The sequence below is a fragment of the Podarcis tiliguerta genome (genome assembly GCF_965153285.1).
Source record: "Podarcis tiliguerta genome assembly, chromosome: 12".
NCBI classification, from domain to species: domain Eukaryota; kingdom Metazoa; phylum Chordata; class Lepidosauria; order Squamata; family Lacertidae; genus Podarcis; species Podarcis tiliguerta.
This window is the reverse complement of record NC_139545.1, coordinates 111,133-134,045: the sequence shown is the minus strand read 5'-3', so window position 1 is coordinate 134,045 and position 22,913 is coordinate 111,133. Positions and strand designations below refer to the sequence as shown.

At 52.6% G+C, this 22,913-nt stretch overlaps 1 long non-coding RNA gene across 1 annotated transcript; it reads left to right on the top strand.

Annotated features, from left to right (window-relative positions):
• The first annotated feature begins 3,328 nt into the window (after positions 1 to 3,328).
• Positions 3,329 to 6,424, top strand: LOC310660697. The gene is made up of 3 exons (XR_014503610.1): positions 3,329 to 3,414; positions 3,506 to 3,601; positions 6,258 to 6,424. It is a non-coding gene; the product is annotated as an uncharacterized lncRNA (long non-coding RNA).
• Positions 6,425 to 22,913: the final 16,489 nt, after the last annotated feature.

Sequence of the window (22,913 nt, the reverse complement as noted above, 5' to 3'; positions counted from 1 at the left end):
GATTGGATGACCCTCGGGGCCCCTTCTGACTCTACAGTTCAATGATAAGCAAAGTATACCTGACTATAACTCTCATAATAATAAATTTTTATTTATACCCCGCCCTCCCTGACCAGAACTGGGCTCAGGGTGGCTACCACCAATAAAATTACAAGAAAACATAAGGGGGGGGCAGTTAATTAAAATAAGGGTTAAAATACAATTTAAAATGTATTAAAGATCTTGTTTGGAGTGTTACTCTAAAAAAAAAAATTGACCGCAATAGATTTTACTCCAAATGATTTTTGCATGAAGTCTATTTCTAGGCATGCAGGGTTTTTTTAGAGAAGACAAGTGGCAAATAAATGGCAACTGTTCTCTAGGCAAGAAACACGACACTTTTCTTCATTTTCTTCCCTTTTCTTTCCGACTTTAAAAGCAGACAAAGACTCTCCTCCCTGGAAGGGAGGGGAGTGGTTGTGGGCGGGAGCCCGAGCACCGCCCCTAGCAGGGGGCAGCCGCCCCCTGCTTTCCCTGTTACCTGGCTGGCGCCCCGCCCACTGACCGGCACGCCTTGGCACAGGACTTGGGTGTTCCTCTCGCAGCGGAGAAAACAGAGGGACCCACTACTTGCCTCACGTATCTGGGCATCGAGTTAGATACCATCGCTCAATCCTCCCGCTTACCTAGGGAAAAAATTGACAGCCTTAGGGAAATAATCCGGGCCACCCTTCTGCTAAAAAAGATTACCCTTAGGCAGATCCAGTCCCTATTAGGTCATTTTAACCTCGCTTGCAGGGTGATCTCCCCGGGATGCCCCTTCTGCACCCGCTTGGCCAGGCTGTCAGTAGGCCTCAATCATCCGCACCACAGGGTTAGATTCCCGAAATCGGTCAAGGAAGACCTGGAGGTTTGGGGGACCTTCTTAGATAATTATAATGGAGTCTCGCTATGGCAGGATATTCTTAACTTAACTTCAGATTTTCAGGTCCAATCGGATGCGGCAGGGTCGCTAGGTTTTGGTGTGTACTTTAGGGGGTGATGGTGTGCTCAGCGGTGGCCAGCAGGATGGCAGGGCGAGGCTATCACGCGAGACCTGACTTTTCTCGAGTTTTTTCCAATAGTGGTCGCGGTGCACATCTGAACGAAGGAGTTTCAAAATCGTCGGGTATGCTTCAGAACCGACAACCAGGCGGTGGTGAAAATCTTAGAAAGGCAGTCATCTCGATCTACGAGGGTAGCGGCCCTCCTGCGGTCATTCGTGCTCCGGTGCCTCGAGTATAACATAATCTTTTCGGCCAAATTCGTACCCGGTATCAATAATAATATTGCGGATGCTTTGTCTCACTTTCAGATGCCTCGCTTCCGGTCGCTTGCACCTGGAGCGCAACTGTTGCCCGAACCCTTTCCGGAGCACCTGTGGAACGTTGGAGACGCAAAGTGATTAAGGGAGTATTAGCGTCTGTCGCACCCTCCACCCTCAGGTCTTACAAGAAGGCCTGGTGCGATTTCCTGGGCTTCAGGATGGGGTTATCCGGTACCGGCCCTAGTGTGCCACCGTCCACCGACGACGTCCTAAGATACCTTTCCCACCTTGATGATCTGGGTCGGGCCCCAAAAACCCTTAAGATTCACGTAGCTGCCATTAGCTTCTCCACCAAAGCCACGTTTTCGTCTGACCCATGCAGTGACTTCCTAGTTCGCCGAGCCATAGAGGGATGGAGTAGGCTGCAACCTCCAAGGGCCAGGGGCTGTAAGCCTATATCGTATGGCTTACTTTCTCAGATCCGTTTAAAGCTGAGGTCCAACTGCTGGTCCAAGTATGAGGCCCGCATGTTCTCCGCAGCATATGCGATTGCATTTTTTGGGGCCCTGCGCGTAGGGGAGGTAGTAGCCGAGGTCAGTGCAAACGGCTCATGGCGCGGCCTTCTAGTGGAAGACGTGCAACTGGGGGATGGGTCCATGTCGGTGCATATACATCAGTCAAAAACAGACCAGGCGGGTAGGGGAGTGCTGGTGAAGTTGGCAGCATCAGCTGAGAAGGGCCCATGCCCGGTAAAGGACACCAGACGGTTCCTCCACCTCCAGCCTCCCGGCCCGGGCCCGCTGCTGGTACATGCGGATGGGTCCCCTTTACTCAGACACCAGTTCATGAGGGTGCTACGCAGGGCCATTGACGTTTGTGGGTTACCATCGCACTATTACGCAGCCCATTCCTTCAGGATCGGCGCCGCAACAACAGCGGCTCGTCTGGGCTTGCCAGTAGACAGGATTAAGGAGATGGGCCGTTGGAAATCCGATGCGTATAAAGCCTATATCCATTAGATTGCGTTTACCCATTACCCCGACTTACCGTTCCTCTTTTCCTTTTCATCCTCAGCTGCCGTCAAAAAGATCGTGTGGATTTGTGGCCACAGTATAGTTCACTGGGCCCGCGCAAGGGCGTGTAGTTCTGGCCTCACCACTAACCTTGGGCTGCATCCTGGAGTACGTTGTTTCTGGTTTTCCAGAAGAGGCATGCGTTGGCAGGAGCTTATGCCGTTGTTGAGGGAGAAAGTGGCCACGTTTGGCCCTCCCGACATCCTTTATTATTCAATTGGGGGAGAACGACCTTGTTGATAGAAGAACCGCGGACTTGTCATTGAACATTCGAAATGATTTGAATGACATTGCTGTCTTGTGTCCCGGAACAACGGTGTTCTGGTCCTCCCTCCTGAAGCGGATTGTTTGGCGCGGAGCTTACAGTTGTATGGCCACTGAGAAAATCAGAAAGACTTTGAACCGGGCCGTGTCCCGTTGGGTGCGCTGTCGGAATGGCCAAGTTATTGTGCATGATCGTATTTGGATTGGCAACATGGACTTGTATTGAGATGACGGGGTTCATCTCTCAGACCTGGGGAATGACCTGTGGCTTGACAGCATCATCGGTAGTGTTAGGGATTGGTTGCAGCTGTGAGGGTATTGGCGGCGAACCTTTGGCTCGTGTGGCGGTTAGGCATTGGATTATGGTGTTGTGGTGTGTTGGAAGGCTAGGTGTGGCCATCGCCTACGCCTTCAATTTTGGGTGTTCCGTTAAAGGAATCCGGCGGTCGTGTATTCTGTCCGATGCCTGCTTGGCGGGAGGCCATGGCACGACCCCCGGTGGCATCAGGGGAGAGCCTATAGTTGAATTAGCATCAACAGGCTCCGCCTACTGGTGATTCAACCCCTGCGGTGGATATCCAATGCCTAAGCCAATACCTTTTCACTGCTGTAACCAATAAAGGTGTGGCCTTTTCATGCCCATAAACCATATATCACGTGTCCTCGTGTATTCATTCCTCCTCCGCGGGGGTCGGGTCCTCGAACCACAAAATCGGCTGCCTTGTCCCAGGATTCAGCCTAAGAGCAACTGTCCCTGCCCAGCAGAAGACATCCAAGCCTAGACGTGACAAGGTAAGTCCTGAGTATCATAGATGACATGGGGGGGAGGGGGTGGCATACAATCTGGGAAAAGAGGAAGAGAGAAGTTTGACTTCTTTCTTAGCACAGGCCTTGTACATAGCAGGGAGACACTGAACGAAACATTCAGAGGCAAAGCTCCCTCAGAACTACCAAGTCAACCAGAGTGCAGGCTTCCTGAGTAAGTGTCAGCAAGCAAAAGCTCCACCTTTCCCTCTTTTGGTTATTTGACTTGAACGTGAACACAATTAACCTGGAACAACCTCCTGTTGGAAGGGTGAACTTCGAACAAGACCTTTTCTTGAAGGAGCGCGGGAGGTCATCCCCTCCTCCTGCTTAGCACACTCAGGCCCTGAGGGACAAGCTAGAGGGGGCCGTAAAAATCTGGTCTCCAGCTGTTTTTAACTACAATTCCCATTGTCCCTGACCACTGGTCCTGCTAGCTAGGGGTGATGGGAGTTGTAGTCCAAAAACAGCTGGAGACCCAAGTTTGGGAAACCCTGATCTAACACTGTATTGTAAGAAGCTTTAAGGTTCCTGGGGTTCTGTGGGGGAAGCAAGACCATTCATGGGGCATGAGGGTGCTTCTAATGTCTGGTCCAGACGGAACTCCAGTTTCTTCTGAGTTTGAGGGTCCACAGCAATTGGCTCCCCCTTTCCCCCTTTGGGAAAAGAGAGGGGGCAGAGAGTTGGGCAGGTTGACCAACTCTGCCTCTCCTGGCTGTCCTCGCAGGAAATACCAGGAGGTCGTCTGAATGCAACCTGCTGCTCAGGTTTTCTCTCTCTCTTGGCAACCAACAACCGTGCTGTAGGTGGAGTGCCACAAAAGAGAACACCCTCTCCCAATTTCAGTCATGGGGGGAGGGTGGGGAAACCCGTAAGAGGCTGTGGTTGCAGGTATTAGTTCTCTTAAAAAGCGGGAAGAGCCTAGGGTCAGCGTATCTAGGACAAAAGAGTGTCATAGAATGAGTGTAGGTCAGCCATCCCCAGCCTGGTGCCCCTTCCCCATCCGTGTGTTTTGAATTGGAACTCCCATCAGCCCCTGACAGCATGGCCAATGGTTAGACGAAGATCCTGGCAGATTGGATCCTTAGCGGCTATTTACATCCACACCAAAGCATGTGAAGCAGCCTCTGGGTTCCTCTGATCTAGGAAAACAGAGCTGCTTTGGAAAAGAATGAATCCTGCCCCATTTCCAAATATGCTCTTTTTCAAGGGATGGGATCCTTACCAGTCCAAAAAGGCAATTGGATCTGCTCATCCTCTCAGTATGGAAGCCAGACAACTTCCTCTGTGGGTATGTCTCAGTCATCCTTCTGAAGTGGGCTCCAGCAGTCCTGTCTCTGTGGCTCCAGACCCTAGATCTGATCTGATCCCTTGGCTCAGTCAGTCGGTCAAACGGATTCATTAGAAACCATTGGTCACCCCCCAAAGTACACGCAATACAAAAGTACACTGACCCATGTTTTTAGGTTAGTTGTCAGATGGTTAGTTGGCATTTCTTCAATAGTGGAAGCTAATGGGGGACCCCCAAGGGCCATCTAGTCCAGCCCCCTCCAATGCAGGAATCTTAAGCATCCCTGAGAGATGGCCATCCAACCTCCAACGAAGGAGAGTCCACAGCCTACCAAGGGAGAGTGTTCTGCTGTCAGAAAGCTTTGAGTTTCTTAGAGTTTCTTAGAGTTTGGAAGACGGGACACCTCTCCAACTGAGGGGAGGGAGCAGAACCCAAGAGAGAAGGCAGTCGGCAGGCTGGGAGAGGCAGAGGGAAAGAGGGGAAAGGTTTCAGCTGCATCCCGGGGCAGGGCAGCTGCCAAATTTGCTCTCGTGCAAGGGTTCTTCTGCCTTACGGGGGTGCCTGCTGGCCCCATTCAACTATGTTTTAGAGTAGACCCATTGAATTTAATGAACATGACTAAGTTAGGCCCATTCACTTCGACAGGTCTACTTGAAGCAAAGCATAGTTGAGTGTCACTCTCTGTGTTCACCTCCATATCAATTGTCAATTAAGCAAATTATTACAAAGGCTTAGTAACTGCATGTGGATCTAACAGTTCCATAACTTGAGGGGGCCTTGGGGTCATTTGCCCCCGACTCTCCAATTCTCCAACCCAGAACCTTTTCCTTCCACTTTCAGTTAACTTCCATCAAGTGTTACTTCAAACGCCCCAAACTATGGTTATTATTCACTATGATTTGTTCAAAGGAGCCAGTTTACTAATCCATGGTTCGAAGTTGGCTTGTTTCAGTTAGCCTTTGTTAAGATTAACTGCATTGTGTCCTGATATGGGCTGTGGTTAGTTAAACATGGAAGAAAAAGCTTCCGGTCTCCTTTTTGCAACTGTGCTAGAGGAGAAGGGAGCAGGAGCCGATGAGTCCAAGGCTCATTCACACAATAATAAACCATAGTTTATCACAGAGGTAACCAAAATGGTGCCCTTCAGATGCTACAGACTGCAACTCCCATCCCTCCTGAAATGAAACCCAGGAGTGTGGTACCCCTGGATTTTTGCTGTGAGTTGGGAAATGACAAAGGAAATTTTCCAACCCTCACTATGGAGAAGATGAGCAGATTCACCTGGTTCATTTTAATTTTTAAAAAGCAGCTCCCATGGAAAAGAGCACCAGTGGTCAGTGTACCCTACACTGTCCTGCACTTTCTCACTGGTTGACTGACCAAACCCAAAGAGAACACCTTCATGGTTCCTCGTCATCCTGGGGAAAAAGTGACCAGTGGGGTGTCACAGGGTTCTGTCTTGGGCCCGTTGTTGTTCCACGTTTTTTTAAAATAAATGACTTGGATGAAGGAATTGAGGGGATGCTCATCAAATTTGCAGATGACACCAAACTGGGAAGGGTAGCCAATGCCGCAGAAGACAGAATCGGGATTCAAGATAACCTTAACAGGTTGGAGAACTGGGCCCAAACTAACAAAACGAAATTCAATAGGGTCAAATGTCAGGTTCTACATTTAGGCAGGAAGAACCTGATGCACAAATATAAGATGGGGGAGTTTGAGTTTCCTGGAGGGAAAAAAATACAAAATTTGTAAGTCTGCACAACAACTTGTTGTTGTTGCTTAGTTCATTTAATAATAATAAGGCAACCAAAATGGTCAAACGCCTGGAAACAATGCCTTATGAGGAACGGCTAAGGGAGCTGGGCATGATTAGCCTGGAGAAGAGGAGGTTAAGGAGTGATATGATAGCCATGTTCAAATATATAAAAGGATGTCACATAGAGGAAGGAGAAAGGTTGTTTTCTGCTGCTCCAGAGAAGCGGACACGGAGCAATGGATCCAAACTACAAGAAATAAGATTCCACCTAAACATTAGGAAGAACTTCCTGACAGTAAGAGCTGCTCGACAGTGGAATTTCCTGCCAAGGAGTGTGGTGGAGTCTCCTTCTTTGGAGGTGTTTAAGCAGAGGCTTGACAACCATATGTCAGGAGTGCTCTGATGGTGTTTACTGCTTGGCAGGGGGTTGGACTCGATGGCCCTTGTGGTCTCTTCCAACTCTATGATTCTAATAATAATAATTTTTATTTATTGTCTGGCTTTGGATTTCTGAGTGGAGGGTGGCTGGGGGGTTCAGAGAATTGTTGAGAAGGGGTTTGCAAGAATCTGGAAGCTTGTGGGGGGGTTTTCTGATTTTTTTATGATTTTGGGGGACCATTGGGGCAAACTGCATTTTTTGAAGAAAAAAAAATCTGGCTTTGGCTTTCTGAGTGGAGGGTGGCTGGGGGGGGGGGGGTTCAGGGAATTGTTGAGAAGGGGTTTGCAAGAATCTGGAAGCTTGTGGGGGGTTTTCTGATTTTTTCTGATTTTTTGGGACCATTGGGCCAAACTGCCATTTTTTTAAAAAAAAAATGGCTGGCTTTGGATTTCTGAGTGGAGGGTGGCTGGGGGGTTCAGGGAATTGTTGATAAGGGATTTGCAAGAATCTGGAAGCTTGTGGGGAGTTTTTCTGATTTTTTCTGATTTTTTGGCACCATTGGGGCAAACTGCCTTTTTTGGAAAAAAAAAATTCTGGCTTTGGCTTTCTGAGTGGTGGGTGGCTGGGGGGTGGTTCAGGGAATTGTTGAGAAGGGGTTTGCAGGAATCTGGAAGCTTTTGCAGGTTTTTCTGCATTTTTCTGATTTGCTGTGACCATTGGGGCAAACTGCCTTTTTTGAAAAAAAAAATTCCCGGCTTTGGATTTCTGAGTGGAGGGTGGCTGGGGGGTGGTTCAGGGAATTGTTGAGAAGGGGTTTGCAGGAATCTGGAAGCTTTTGCAGGTTTTTCTGCATTTTTCTGATTTGCTGTGACCATTGGGGCAAACTGCCATTTTTTAAAAAAAAAAATTCAGGCTTTGGATTTCTGTGTGGAGGGTGGCTGGGGCGGGGTCAGGGAATTGTTTTCTGGGAGGTTTGGTGCTTTGGGATTTTTTGGACGCGCAGCACTGGTTTTCTCTTTTTTGGGTTTGCGAAAGTAGGAGCAGTGCTGCCATGGGGCCCATGAAGACTGCCGCTGCAGAGGCCGGCGAGAGGAAGAAGGAGAAGGTCACCCTGGAAATGAAGAGGGAGATCATCCGGAAGCACGACGGTGGAATGCGTGTGACGGACTTCGCCAGGGAGTACGGGAGGAATCCATCCACCATCGGGACCATCCTGAAGATGAGGGAGAAGATCCTTGCGACGGACATGGCCAAGGGAGTCACCAGGATCGTCAAGAACCCCCCAGCTGTTCTGGAGGAGGTGGAGAAGCTGCTGCTCATCTGGTTAGAAGAGAAGCAGCGTGCAGGGGACACAGTGGCTGAGGCCGCCATTTGTGAGAAGGCCAAGGCCTTGCACGCAGACCTTGTCCAGCAACAGCCAGGAACCTCAGGCGAGCCAGAAGTCTTCAAGGCAAGCAGAGGCTGGTTTGACCGGTTCAAGGCAAGATCTGGAATCCACAGCGTGGTCAGGCATGGAGAGGCTGCCAGTTCTGATGTTCCTGCGGCTGAAGACTTTGCAGCGGAGTTCCTGGAGGTTGTGAAGACGGAGGGCTACGTTCCACAGCAGGTCTTCAACTGTGACGAGACCGGGCTGTTTTGGAAGAGGATGCCCAAAAGGACTTTCATCACCCAGGCGGAGGCCAAGTTGCCTGGCCACAAGCCCATGAAGGTCCGTCTGACCCTGCTCTTCTGTGCCAACGCAAGCAGCGACCTGAAGATCAAGCCCCTGCTGGTGTACCACTCTGAGAACCCACAAGGTCGACAAGGAGCAGCTGAGTGTCATGTGGCGATCCAACAGTAGGGCTTGGGTCACACGTGTGCTGTTTGTGGACTGGGTCAATCTTGCTTTTGGCCCTGCTGTCAAACAGTACCTGCTGGACAATGACCTGCCACTGAAGGCTTTGCTCGTGATGGACAATGCTCCTGCTCATCCTAAAGGCCTTGAGGAGGACTTGTTGGAGGAGTTCAGCTTCATAAACATCCTGTTCCTGCCGCCTAACACCACGCCACTTCTCCAGCCGATGGATCAGCAGGTCATCGCCAATTTCAAAAAACTGTACACCAAGGAGCTTTTCAGGCGATGCTTCGAGGTGACTGATTGCACCACCATCACCCTGTGGGAATTCTGGAAGGACCACTTTGACATTGTCACCTGCTTGAAGATGATCACCACGGCCTGGAACGGGATCAGCCAGAGGAATTTGAATTGTGCTTGGCGCAGCCTGTGGCCGGACTGTGTGGCACCAAGTGACTCTGATGCACCAGAGGCAACAGTGGTGCAGGACATTGTTTCCCTGGGGAGGACCATGGGCCTGGAGGTCACAGAGGAGGACATCAGCAAGCTGGTGGAGGAGCACAACCACGAGCTGACCACCCAGGAGCTTGTTGAACTGCAGGCAGAGGCTGCGCAGGAGCAGGCCTCGCTGGAAGAGGAGGAAGCAACTGAGGAACGTCTGTCCTCCAAAGAACTGAGGGACATTTGTCACAAGTGGAAAGATGTGCAGGCTTTTGCAGAGCGGCACCACCATGACAAGGACCTGACCAGTGACCTTGCGAACAGTTTTGACACGAGGGTCATGTCGTCTTTCAGGCAGGTCCTGAAAAGGCGGATGAAACAGCAGACCATGGACAGGTTCTTCACCAAGAAGCAAAGAGTAGAAGAGGAACCTTCTTCGAGTTGTCCCCCAGAGTCTTAGAAAATGCTTTTCTGCCATGTTTACAAAGTTATTGTTCCTTCCATTTTTGAAATGCTCTTTACAGTATGTGTGACTTTAAAGAGCACTTAATAAACTGTTCTTGTACCAAATTTGGCTTTGTTCCGACTTTTTTTGACCATAGGAACGCATTAATTGATTTTCAATGCATTCCTATGGGAAACCGTGCTTCGCAAGACAAAAAAATCGCTAGACGAAAAAACTCGCAGAACGAATTAATTTCGTCTTGCGGGGCACCACTGTACTTTCCCCTCAGAAGCAAATCAATCAATTTCAAGAATTGATCAGATATGGACATCCAATGAATTAACATCGAGAATCCTAAAGATTGAAATACAACCAAAAGTCCTCTCTGATCATAATGCAATTAAATGCATTTAATCATAATGCAATTAATGCAATTAAATGCAATTAAATGCAAAAGGATATGAAGAAAAATCTTTCCGGTGGAGAATAAATGAAAATCTTTGGGATGATCAGAAGATAGTGGAAAGGGCGCAGAAATGCTTTACGGACTACTTTGTAAATAATATGAATAAACGAACTAATATGAGCATGGTGTGGGACGCTAGCAAAGCGGTGATGAGGGGTTTCTTTATTCAACAAAATGCTATTAAAAATAAAATGAGGGAAAAAGGGAAAAGGGAAATCCTAAAACAAATAATGGAGAATGAAAAAAGATTCGTTACTAGACCTAAGGATGAAAAAGTGAAACAAAGTATAAAAATGCTTCAAACTCAGTTTGCGATGATAATTAATAAGGAAGTGGAATGGAATATAAAAAGAATGAAATAGAAAAACTTTGAATTTGCAAACAAATCAGGAAAGTGGTTGGCATGGCAGATTAAAAAGAGGAAGGAGCAGAATACAATTAACAAAATAAAAGTAGAAGATCAAGATATAGAAAATCCGAAAGGGATTAGGAAAGGATTTGTGGACTTTTAGAGAGATTTATATAAAAGAAAGGAGAGGTCTAATATAAAAGGAATAGAGGACTATTTAAAGAAGAAAGAGGTGCAGAAAATATCGAACTGTAACAAAAACAAATTGAACGAACCAATTGAATTGGAGGAAATTAAAACCGCAATAAGAGACTTGAAAAGTGGAAAGACACCGGGACCGGATGGATTTAGTGCAAGATATTACAAAGAAATGAAGCACACCCTACTAGTACCATTAAAAGGGGTAATGAATAATATTTTTGGAAAGAAGCCTATATAACTTTCATTCCTAAACAAGATTCAGATTTGACTCAGGTCAAGAATTATAGGCCGATTTCATTGTTAAACAACGACTACAAGATGTTTGCAAATATTTTAGCAAATAGGATGAAAAGGATTTTAAAGGAAATGATACAGAAGGATACAGCAGGTTTCCTTCCTGGTAGACAGATGAAAGACAACATAAGAAATATAATTGACATAATGGAATATCTGACTAACAGGAAAGATAAACAGGCAATGTTGATTTTTGTAGATGCTGAGAAAGCTTTTGATAATATTTCTTGGGAATTTAAGTTAAAGAATTTAGAAGTTATGGATATGGGTCAGTCTTTCCTAAATGATATAAAGGCAATATATTCCGAACAAAGAGCAAAACTAATTGTTAATAATGTAATAACGGAAAACAGTGCTGTCAGAGCTGGCTCCTGGTCCCAGCTCACAGAGGACCAACGCTAGCCGGTAGTAATGTACAAAAGTCTTTATTGAAGTACGGTTTCCATTTTCAAGCCGCAGCGCCCCAGCTCTACGTCTAGGGTTTAGACCGGCGAAGCTCCATCTGAATCTCCGCCCCCTGTACACCAGTTTAAGACTCTAGCCTTACTCCACCTCTTCCGTCTCTCCTTTCTCCTCTGGGTCCTGCTACCCCCCGGGGTTCCTTCCTTCCTGGACTCTTCCGACGCAGACGTTGACCCCCCTGACTCCTCCCTCTCTCTTCGGCGGGCTTTAGGACCTGGCTCCCTATCCGGGCTGCCCACAGTGCCGCCCTCCTGTACATTTGAACTTGGCGCGCACGCGCAGCCTTCAACCTTCCTTTTGACCGTTTCCTCGCTCCCCGACGGAGGCGTGGTCAATCCTCCCTCATGTTCTCCCGCTGGCAGCGCGCCGCCTGATCCCGATGCCTGGGACTCTTCCCCCCTACTGCACTCTGGTGTGGACCCTGACATCCATCCCCCCCTCGAAGCCCCCCCTTCCCCCCTCCCCTCCTTCAGGTGTGGGTGCTGGGTGCTCCGTCGTTGTGGGGGTGAATGGCGGATACAGTTCGTCCCCCTTGGCGTGTGTCAGGGGTTCAGGAGCAGAGTCACAGGAGAGGGAGGAAACGGAGAGCGAGGGGGAGGAGTCCGAAGGAAATGTCAGCTACGACAGTAGTCCGAGGTCTCTGAGTCTCTCCAGTGACTCGGAGGATTCACAGAAAGGGGCCCCCATAGTCAGGGCAAGGGGAGTGCCCAGGGGGACACCTCGGGAAGAAGGGGCCAGAGGGGACTCAGAGAGTAGCAGCTGGAAATCCGGACCAGCGTCCCCCCCAGAGGGCAGTAGGGGGGAGGAGTCCAAGGCATTGGGATCAGGGAGCGCGCAGGCAGAGGGAGAATGTGAGGCAGGAGTGGCCACACCCTCGTCAGGGAGCGAGGAAACGGTCATCAGGAAAGTTAAACGCGCGCGCGCGCCAAGTTCAAATGTACAGGAGGGCGGCAAGGTGGGCAGCCCGGGTAGGGAGCCAGGTCCTAAAGCCCGCCGAAGAGAGGGGGAGGAGTCAGAGGGGTCAACGTCTGCGTCAGAAGAGTCCAGGAGGGAAGAGACCACGGGGGGTAGTAAGACCCAGAGGAAGAGAGAGAGAAGGAAGAGGTGGAGTAAGATTAGAGTCTTAAACTGGTGCACAGGGGGCGGAGACTCAGACAGAGCTTCGCCGGTCTAAAGTCCAGACGTAGAGCTGGGACGCTGAGACTTGGAAATGGAGACTATTCTTCAATAAAGACTTTGATACTGTACTACCGGCTAGCGTGGGTCCTTGGTGAGCTGGGACCCGGAGCCAGCTCTGACAGCGTGCCTCCAGCCGGAGAAGTCCGGCTCGTCCTCCGTGCTCTCGTCGACCTCGATTTCCTCTGCTTCCATCTCTGTGCCGCCATGCTCGAACCCAAGGTCCTCCCCCAACACGTCCATGTCCGTCTCTCCCCCGGTCACCTCTGGGGCCGTTGCCTGCCAAGGACCCCCCAGCCACTTCCTGCTCCACCGCTCCTCTGGTCGATTGTCCCACCAATAAGAGCGGTCTGAGGCAGACCCCGAGGGCGATCCCTCCGGGGAACGTGTGTCTAGTGCCGGTTCTTCGTCCGAGGTGAACCCCTGGAACGTGCTGGTTGAAAGCGTGGGTGTGAAAAGCCAGTCGTCGAAATACGCTGCTGGCATGGGCCTGTGCGGGAACAAGGCATGAAACTCTTCCTTGAGAAGAGGCTCGTTCAAGGCATAGTCCGGCACCCAACGGTTGGCGCTGGCCGGGGTACCTTCGCTGGCGAGAAAATATTCTACTCCCTCTTCCCCCCATCTCGAGTCTAAAATCTGTGTGACCTCGTTGATGGGTTCCCCTCTTGGCGACCCCCTCCTTGTGGGCTGCTCCCTGAGCGGGTCTGGTGCCGTGCCCTGCTCCTGAAACCTGTGAGGCGCTTTGTAGGGCGTGAGTACTAATCTATGGAACACTGGGTGCATTCTGGATCCCTCCGGAAGTGTCAACCGGAAGGCCACTGGATTGATCTGTGCCTCAACTAGGTAAGGTCCTAGCTGCTTATGTCCGAGCTTCTTCTTCGCTAACGATCTGGTCGGCACTGCCTGGGCTGCCAACCAAACCCAGTCTCCCACCTGTATGTCTTCCCCAACCCTTCTGTGCTTGTCAGCCTGCAGTTTGTATGCGTGCTTTGCTAGTTCTAACTGCCTTCGAAGCTGTTCGTGAACCTCCTGCAACTCTGACGCTAAGGCTTCCGCTCCCTGTGGCTCCCCCTCCCCCAGTCTCTCTAAACCCGGGAAGGTTCTGGGATGCCTCCCGTTGTTGGTGAAGAACGGTGTCACCCCCGTGGACACGTGCTTCGTGTGTTGTAAGCGAACTCAGCGAGCGGCAGGTAGTCCACCCATGTTGCCGGCTGCTGATTTGCATAGCATCTCAGGTACTGCTGCATGATGGCGTTGACGCGTTCCGCTTGTCCGTTGGTCTGCGGGTGTCTCGCCGACGCTAAGTTGATCTTGACGTTCAGGAAACCCATCAGCTTCTGCCAGAAGTTCGAGATGAACTGTCGCCCCCTGTCGGACAAGATAGACCGTGGCAGACCGTGCACCCTGAAGACGTGGTCTATGAACAGTTTGGCGGTCTGTTCTGCCGTGGCCACCTTCGCGCACGGAATGAAGTGGGCCATTTTGGTGAACATGTCCACCACCACTAGCACTGCCGTCTTGCCTCTCGAGCTGGGTAAATCCGTGACAAAGTCCAGGGCCACCCTCTCCCACGGTTCGCTCGGGGTCTGCAGCGGTTCGAGCAGTCCCGCCGGAGGTTTGTGCACTGACTTGGCCCTTTGGCAGGTGTCACACCTCGCGACGTAATCCGCGACTTCCCCCCGCATCTTGGGCCACCAAAAATCTCTGGCTACTAATTCTGCCGTCTTCTCTTTGCCAAAGTGCCCGGCGGTGGGTGCGTCGTGCAACTGCTGCAGTACTTTCGCGCGGAGGTCGTCTCCCGGTACGTAGAGGGCCCCTCTGCGGATGAGCAATCCGTCACGTATCTGGAACTCGTCGTCCTTCGCCGTGCCCTTATGCACCTCCTCCATCTTGGCCTGTGCGAAGGGGTCTTCCTGTAGCGCTCGACGGACAGCTTCCAGGTCCACGGTTGCTGAGGCGCACGCCCACGCTTCCGATGCGAAAATGTGCTTGGCCGCTGCTGGTGCCGCCTCTTCGAGGTATTGCGGCTTTCTGGACAGTGCATCTGCCATGACGTTGTTGTCGCCTGGGATGTACTCTATCCTGAAGTCGAAATCCGCAAAGAACTCCGCCCATCGTATGTGCCGCTGGTTCAAGAACCTTGCCGTGCGCCAGTACTCCAGGTTCTTATGGTCCGTGCGAACCTGCACTGTGTGTTTGGCTCCGATGAGGAAGTGCCGCCATGCCTTGAATGCGGCATAAATGGCGAGCAACTCCCTGTCCCAGATGGTGTAGTTCTGCTCTGACTTGCTGAGCTTTCTGGAGTAGAAGGCACACGGTCTCCAGTCCCCATGCGGGTCCTGCTGCAACAGAACTGCACCCACGGCTCTGTCTGAGGCGTCCGTTTCAACTCTCATCGGTCTGCTGGGATTCACGTGCAGTAGCTGCTCTTCGGACGAGAAGAGACGCTTGAGGTTCTGAAAGGACTGCTCCGCTTGCTCCGTCCAGATGAACTTCTTCTTCTTGGAGCTGAGCGTGTCTGTAATGGCCGCTGTCTGCATCGCGAACCCCTTGATGAACTTGCGGTAAAAGTTGGCGAAACCCACAAACCGCTGGACCTCCTTCCGATTGCGCGGGCTCTTCCAGTCCAACACTGCGCGAACCTTGGCGCTGTCCATGGCGAGCCCCTTGTCCGACAACTTGTAGCCCAGGAAATCTACCTCCTTCCTGTCGAACTGGCACTTTTCCAGCTTGGCGTACAGCCTATGCTCCTGCAGTCTCTGCAGAACTTCCTTGACGTCTGCCTCGTGGGTCTCCTCCGATTCTGAGAATATCAGGATGTCGTCCAAGAAGCAGACGCATTTCTTGTAGAGGAGACCCGCCAGTACGTGATGCATGAAGGCTTGAAAACAGTGGGAGCCATTTTGTAAACCGAAGGGCATAACTCTGTATTCATAGGTGCCCAGGGGCGTGAACATGGCAGTCTTCCATTCGTCGCCCTCTCGTATGCTGTCAGGGCTGGCTCCTGGTCCCAGCTCACAGAGGACCAACGCTGGCTGGTATTTATGTACAAAAGTCTTTATTGAAGTACAGTTTCCATTTCCACGCCGCAGCGCTCCAGCTCTACGTCTAGACTTTAGACCGGCGAAGCTCCATCTGAGTCCCCGCCCCCTGTACACCAGTTTAAGACTCTAGCTTTACTCCACCTCTTCTTTCTCCTCTGGGTCCTGCTGCCCTCCGGGGCCCCTGTCTCCCTGGATTCCTCTGAGGCTGACGATGACCCCCCTGACTCCTCCCGCTCTCTTCGGCGGGCTTTAGGACCTGGCTCTCTTCCCGGACTGCCAACTGTGCCTCCCTCCTGTACATTTGAACTTGGCGCGCGCGCGCGTTTAACTTTCCTGATGACCGTTTCCTCACTCCCCGACGGAGGTGTGGTCAATCCTGCCTCATGTTCTCCCGCCGGCAGCGCGCCACCTGATCCCGATGCCTGGGACTCCTCCCCCCTACTGCACTCTGGGGGGGACGTGGGCCCTGATTTCCAACTGCTACTCTCTGAGTCCCCTCTGCCCCCTTCTTCCCGAGGTGTCCCCCTGGGCACTCCCCTTGCCCTGACCATGGGAGCTCCTTTCTGTGAATCGTCCGATTCACTGGAAAGACTCAGAGACCTCGGATCGCTGTCATCGCTGACATTTCCTTCGGACTCCTCCCCTTCACTCTCCATTTCCTCCTTATCCTGTGCCTCTGCTCCTGAACCCCTGACATCCATCCCCCCCTCGAAGCCCCCCCTTCCCCCCTCCCCTCCTTCAGGCGCGGGTGCCGGGTGCTCCGTCGTTGTGGGGGTGGTTGGCGGATACAGTTCGTCCCCCTTGGCGTGCATCCAACCGGATACGTCCAGCTCGTCCTCCGTGCTCTCGCCGACCTCGATTTCTTCTGCTTCCATCTCTGTGCCGCCGTGCTCGAACCCAAGGTCCTCCCCCAGCACGTCCGTGTCCATCTCTCCCCCGTTGACCTCTGGGGCCGTTGCCTGCCAGGGACCCCCCATCCACCTCCTGCTCCACCGCTCCTCTGGTCGATCGTCCCACCACAAAGATTGGCCTGAGGCAGACCCTGAGGGCGATCCCTCCGGGGAGCGTGTGTCCAGTGCCGGTTCGTCGTCCGAGGTGAACCCCTGGAACGTGCTGGCTGAAAGCGTGGGTGTGAAAAGCCAGTCGTCGAAATACTCGGCTGGCATGGGTCTGTGCGGGAACAAGGCATGAAACTCTTCCTTGAGAAGAGGCTCGTCCAAGGCATAGTCCGGCACCCAACTGTTGGCGCTGGCCGGGGTACCTTCTTTGGCGAGGAAATATTCTACTCCCTCTTCCCCCCATCTCGAGTCTAAAATCTCTGTGACCTGGTTGATGGGTTCCCCCCGTGGCGACCCCCTCCTTGTGTGCGTCTCCCTATACTGGTCTGGTGCCGTGCCCTGCGCCTGAAATCTGTGAGGTGCTTTGTAGGGCGTGAGCACTGACCTATGGAACACTGGGTGCATTCTGGACCCCTCCGGAAGTGTCAACCGGAAGGCCACTGGATTGATCTGTGCCTCGACTTGGTAAGGTCCTAGCTGCTTATGCCCGAGCTTCTTCTTCGCTAACGATCTGGTCGGCACTGCCTGGGCTGCTAACCAAACCCAGTCTCCCACTTGTATGTCCTCCCCAACCCGTCTGTGCTTATCAGCCTGCAGTTTGTATGCGTGCTTTGCTAATTCTAACTGCCTCCGAAGCTGTTCATGCACCTCCTGCAATTCTGACGCTAAGACTTCCGCTGCCTGTGGCTCCCCCTCCCCCAGTCTCTCTAATCCCGGGAAGGTTCTGGGATGTCTCCCGTTGTTGGCGAAGAACGGTGTCACGCCCGTGGACACGTGCTTCGTGTTGTTGTAGGCGAACTCAGCGAGCGGCAGGTAGTCCACCCATGTTGCCGGCTGCTGATTTGCATAGCATCTCAGGTACTGCTGCATGATGGCGTTGACTCGCTCCGCTTGTCCGTTGGTCTGCGGGTGTCTCGCCGACGCTAGGTTGATCTTGACGTTTAGGAAACCCATCAGCTTCTGCCAGAAGTTCGAGATGAACTGCCGCCCCCTGTCGGACAAGATAGACCGTGGCAGACCGTGCACCCGGAAGACGTGGTCTATAAACAGTTTGGCGGTCTGTTCCGCCGTGGCCACCTTCGCGCACGGAATGAAGTGGGCCATTTTGGTGAACATGTCCACCACCACTAGCACTGCCGTCTTGCCCCTCGAGCTGGGTAAATCCGTGACAAAGTCCAGGGCCACCCCCTCCCACGGTGCACTCGGGGTTTGCAGCGGTTCGAGCAGCCCCGCCGGAGGTTTGTGCACTGACTTGGCCCTTTGGCAGGTGTCGCACCTCGCGACGTACTCCGCGACTTCCACCCTCATCTTGGGCCACCAAAAATCTCTGGCAACTAATTCTGCCGTCTTCTCCTTGCCAAAGTGCCCGGCGGTGGGTGCGTCGTGCAACTGCTGCAGTACTTTCGCGCGGAGGTCGTCTCCCGGTACGTAGAGGGCCCCTCTGCGGATGAGCAACCCGTCGCGTATCTGGAACTCATCGTCCTTCGCCGTGCCCTTGTGCACCTCCTCCATCTTGGCTTGTGCAAAGGGGTCTTCCTGCAGCGCTCGACGTACAGCTTCCAGGTCCACGGTCGCTGAAGCGCACGCCCACGCTTCCGGTGCGAAAATGTGCTTGGCCGCTGCTGGTGCCGCCTCCTCGAGGTATTGCGGCTTCCTGTACAGTGCATCTGCCATGATGTTGTTGTCGCCTGGGATGTACTCTATCCGGAAGTCGAAATCTGCAAAGAACTCCGCCCACCGTATGTGCCGCTGGTTCAGGAACCTTGCCGTGCGCCAGTACTCCAGGTTCTTATGGTCCGTGCGAACCTGCACTGTGTGTTTGGCTCCGATAAGGAAGTGCCGCCACGCCTTGAATGCTGCATGAATGGCCAGCAACTCCCTGTCCCAGATGGTGTAGTTCTGCTCTGATTTGCTGAGCTTTCGAGAGTAGAAGGCGCACGGTCTCCAGTTCCCCTGCGGGTCCTGCTGCAACAGTACAGCTCCCACGGCTCTGTCCGAGGCGTCCGTTTCAACCCTCATCGGTCTGCTGGGATTTGAGACTGTGCAGAGGCTGCAGTGTGCTTATGGAGCCTCTGGGGACACTCTTTCGCCATGTGCTGGGCACTGTCACAGATGTAGCACTTCCTGTTCCCTCTAGGAAGCTTCGCTTTGGCTGCTCCCGGTGGTAAGGCTCTGGTAGCTGACTGAGCCCTGGCACCTCCAATCTCCATCGGTTCTTCCCCCCCTCCTTGGGGGGGGGTGGATTGCGCACGCGCTGCATCTTTGGGAAAAAGGGGAGGTGCTTTCGCTGGTGTACGTCCCCAACGCCCTTCGTCTCTGTTCCATGGACGTTCTTCCAAACGCACGCCGATTTCCAGCGCCCTCTGAACCACTTGTTGAGTGGTCTTAGGTCTCTCTCCCCTTGCAATCTCATCTTTCACATTTGCATTCAATCCTTCCCAGAAAAGGTCTCTGACTGGAGCAGAATTCTTCTCCCACCCCAGCGCGTGGACTAATGCAAAAAAGCGGGCATGATACTGCCTTACACTGGCTTTGCCTTGTTTGAGACCATGTATGTCTCTTCTGGCAATATCGATGTCTATCTTTGATAAAAAACATGAATCCATCGCTTTAATGAACGCATCCGCATCTTGGAGCGCCGGATCATTATCTCTCCATAAGTTTCTCAGCCACGCTTTGGCTTCCCCATGCAAATGGGATAGGATAAACCCCACTTTTTCTCTTTCATCTCTAAAGTCCTTTTCCAGCAGATTCAGCGCAAAGAGCAAGTCTGCTCGGAAATTAGGGTACTGTGGTAAACTCCCGTCGAAATGGGATACCAGGCTGCCTCCCCTTTTCCCCAGCCCTATGCCCTCTGGTTTGGGTCCCGGTTGCCCTTGTCTAGTAAGCATGTCCAACCTGGCTTGGAGATCCTTGCAGACTGTATCCATTTCCTCTTCCCTTTTTCTGGAGGCACGCACCTCTGCGTTGAGTTGAACCACAGCATTTCGCAGGTCTGTCCATTCCTGTTCTGTAGTCATCTTGTCTGATTCTTGTGAGCTCGCAAAGCACCACTTCTCTCCCCTCGCTACGTAGACTCACGTTGCGAGGTTCTTGGTGGAAAATCTTTCGTGAGATGGAGCTTACTGTCAGGGCTGGCTCCTGGTCCCAGCTCACAGAGGACCAACGCTGGCTGGTATTTATGTACAAAAGTCTTTATTGAAGTACAGTTTCCATTTCCACGCCGCAGCGCTCCAGCTCTACGTCTAGACTTTAGACCGGCGAAGCTCCATCTGAGTCCCCGCCCCCTGTACACCAGTTTAAGACTCTAGCTTTACTCCACCTCTTCTTTCTCCTCTGGGTCCTGCTGCCCTCCGGGGCCCCTGTCTCCCTGGATTCCTCTGAGGCTGACGATGACCCCCCTGACTCCTCCCGCTCTCTTCGGCGGGCTTTAGGACCTGGCTCTCTTCCCGGGCTGCCAACTGTGCCTCCCTCCTGTACATTTGAACTTGGCGCGCGCGCGCGTTTAACTTTCCTGATGACCGTTTCCTCACTCCCCGACGGAGGTGTGGTCAATCCTGCCTCATGTTCTCCCGCCGGCAGCGCGCCACCTGATCCCGATGCCTGGGACTCCTCCCCCCTACTGCACTCTGGGGGGGACGTGGGCCCTGATTTCCAACTGCTACTCTCTGAGTCCCCTCTGCCCCCTTCTTCCCGAGGTGTCCCCCTGGGCACTCCCCTTGCCCTGACCATGGGAGCTCCTTTCTGTGAATCGTCCGATTCACTGGAAAGACTCAGAGACCTCGGATCGCTGTCATCGCTGACATTTCCTTCGGACTCCTCCCCTTCACTCTCCATTTCCTCCTTATCCTGTGCCTCTGCTCCTGAACCCCTGACATATGCGAATCAGGTTGTACGCCCCTCGCAGATCCAACTTCGTGAAAACGCGTCCTTTCCTCACCGTTGCGAGCAGGTCGTCTATTTTGGGCATAGGAAAGGCCGTGGGCTTGGTCTTGGAATTTAAGATCCTGAAGTCTACTACAAGCCTCTTTTGGGGCGTGTCCTTCTTCTTCACAAAGAATACAGGACTGCCCCCCACTGCCTTCGACTCCCGGATGAAACCGCGTTTCAAGTTGAGGTCTATGAACTCCCTGAGTTCCTGCAGCTCGTCTTCAGACATGGAATAGAGTTTCCCGGTTGGCAGCGTCGCCCCTGGCAGGAGGTCAATCTTGCAGTCATAGGGCCTGTGGGGAGGCAGCTTGTCCGCTTCTTTCTCGCAGAAAACCTCCAAAAACGCTGCATACTTGCGAGGCACTGCTTGCAGCGTGCCTAATTGTAGCTGCGGGTCATCCTCTTCCCCTTCCGGGTTAGGCAGAATACAATGTTCCGCACAGTAGGAGGAGCCGAAGGTCAGTTGACGCTGGTACCACGCCAAGGCTGGGCTGTGCCTGTGCAGCCAACTCATGCCCAATACTACAGGCGTGTCCGACAGGTGGGTGACATTGAAGCTGATGACTTCTCGGTGATTCCCAATTTGCATCACCATGGGAGGCGTTTGGTGCACCACTTGCCCCCCCAGCAATTCCCTGCCATCCACTGTGACAACCTGCAGAGGCAGCGTGGCTGGCAGTAGTGCTACGTTGTTGTCAGGGGTTCAGGAGCAGAGTCACAGGAGAGGGAGGAAATGGAGAGCGAGGGGGAGGAGTCTGAAGGAAATGTCAGCGAAGACAGCAGTCCAAGGTCTCTGAGTCTCTCCAGTGACTCGGAAGATTCACAGAAAGGGGCCCCCATGGTCAGGGCAAGGGGAGTGCCCAGGGGGGCACCTCAGGAAGAAGGGGCCAGAGGGGACTCAGAGAGTAGCAGCTGGAAATCCGGACCAGCGTCCCCCCCAGAGGGCAGTAGGGGGGAGGAGTCCCAAGCATCGGGATCAGGTGGCGCGCGGGCAGCGGGAGAACGTGAGGCAGGAGCGACCACACCCTCGGCAGGGAGCGAGGAAACGGTCATCAGGAAAGTTAAACGCGCGCGCGCGCCAAGTTCAAATGTACAGGAAGGCGGCAAGGTGGGCAGCCCGGGTAGGGAGCCAGGTCCTAAAGCCCGCCGAAGAGAGGGGGAGGAGTCAGAGGGGTCAACGTCTGCCTCAGAAGAGTCCAGGAGGGAGGAGACCCCGGGGGGTAGTAGGACCCAGAGGAAGAGAGAGAGAAGGAAGAGGTGGAGTAAGATTAGAGTCTTAAACTGGTGCGCAGGGGGGGAAGACTCAGATGGAGCTTCGCCGGTCTAAAGTTCAGACGTAGAGCTGGGACGCTGAGGCTTTGAAATGGAAACTATTCTTCAATAAAGACTTTGATAATATAGTATCGGCTAGCGTTGGTCCTTGGTGAGCTGGACCCGGAGCCAGCTCTGACAGTTGTGCTGTTGAATGAAATCCAGTCCTATAAAGTCTGCGTTACTACCAGAGTCAATGGTAATTGGGACTTCCATAGTGAGTCCATTGGGCAGTTGGAGCGACGCTGTAAGCTGCACCACTGGTTTGGGTGGGAGGGGGTCTGTGGGCTGCAAAATTGCTGGGGATTGCTTCATTGACTTGTCTGGCTGGACCCCAGTGCCTCTTCCTCCAGCCAGACTCTGTCGTTTCCCTGCTGAGTTGCGTCTGTGACTGTTGCAGAGGCTGCAGTGTGCTTATGGAGCCTCTGGGGACACTCTTTCGCCATGTGCTGAGCACTGTCGCAGACGTAGCACTTCCTGTTCCCTCTAGGAGGCTTCGCTTTGACTGCTCCCGGTGTTAGGGCTCTGGTAGCTGACTGAGCCCTGGCACCTCCAATCTCCACCGGTTCTTCTCCCCCTCCCTGCGAGGGTGTGGATTGCGCACGCGCTGCATCTTTGGGAAAGAGGGGAGGTGCTCTGGCTGGCGCCCGTCCCCAACGTCCTTCTTCTCTGTTCCAAGGACGTTCTTCCAGACGCACTCCAATCTCCAGCGCCCTCTGGACCACTTGCTGAGTGCTCTGTGGTCTCTCTCCCCTTGCAATCTCATCTTTCACATTTCCATTCAAGCCTTCCCAAAAAAGGTCTCTCACTGGAGCAGAATCTTTCTCCCATCCCAGTGCATGGACTAATCCAAAAAAGCGGGCATGGTACTGCCTCACACTGGCTCTGCCTTGTTTAAGCCCATGTATGTCTCTTCTGGCGATATCGATGTCTATCTTTGATAAAAAACACAAATCCATCGTTTTAATGAAAGCATTCGCATTTTGGAGCGCCGGATCATTATCTCTCCATAAATTCCTCAGCCACGTTTTGGCCTCCCCATGCAAA